The 652-nt window shown below is 60.1% G+C and overlaps 1 protein-coding gene across 2 annotated transcripts in view; it reads right to left on the bottom strand.

Annotated features, from left to right (window-relative positions):
* ZNF266 (zinc finger protein 266) overlaps positions 1 to 173 on the bottom strand; it is a 14,584-nt gene extending 14,411 nt beyond the window's left edge. The window contains exon 1 of one of the 2 annotated variants that reach the window (XM_045290331.1): positions 146 to 173. The gene's annotated coding sequence lies outside the window, so the exon portion shown is untranslated. The remainder of the gene's footprint in view (positions 1 to 145) is intronic. The other variant, XM_045290329.1, reaches the window with a different exon arrangement.
* Between the last annotated feature and the right edge of the window lie 479 nt (positions 174 to 652).

Below are 652 nucleotides of genomic sequence, written 5' to 3'. Positions count from 1 at the left end.
CCCGGACGGCAGGACCCGCCCCAGAGGACCCGCTTCGGAGAGTCGGCCCCAGCGGAGGAAGGTCTCGGCTCGGGAGCTGCCGCGGCCGCAGGACTGTGCGCGGGCCCCGGACTTAGCAGGGCCGCCGACTAGGGAGGGAATTTACCTCAGCCGCGGGAGGGAGCGAGAGGCAAGATGGCCGCCGACTTCGCGCAGGCTCAGACGCGCACTTCCGCTTCCGGTATCCGGTCTGGGAAGGCCTGGGGGCGGGCCGCCAGGGGAGGGGCGGGGCGGGCCGCCAGGGGAGGGGCGGGGCGGGGCCGGGCCACGTGGTGGCTGCTTCTAGCGCAAGTGCAAAAAACTTACTAGCTGTGGTTCATCCTGGGTTAAGGTCGATGCAGGCCCTCTGGAGGAGGAAGAGCCAGAACTCTGAACAGGTTGGGAAGAGGGTGGTCAGGGGATTTGATTTACTAGACTTGTGGAGTGGGACCTGGCCAGAGGGACAGGATACAGCAATTTTTTAAAAAGGCAAATCACAGACTATTTGCTGTCAAGTGATTCTGGCGATCCCATGTGTTTCAGATACTAAACTGTGGATATCCATGAGAATAATGGTAATTCTCGAACATTTCATTGTGCACATTTGGAACTTGTACGTGGATCAGGAAGCAGT

This window comes from Echinops telfairi, unplaced genomic scaffold (assembly GCF_000313985.2).
Source record: "Echinops telfairi isolate 266 unplaced genomic scaffold, ASM31398v2 ScPeMD7_36;HRSCAF=134, whole genome shotgun sequence".
In the NCBI taxonomy this organism is placed as follows: Eukaryota; Metazoa; Chordata; class Mammalia; order Afrosoricida; family Tenrecidae; genus Echinops; species Echinops telfairi.
Note: the sequence above shows the minus strand (reverse complement) of the source record. Positions and strands in the feature narration are given on the sequence as shown.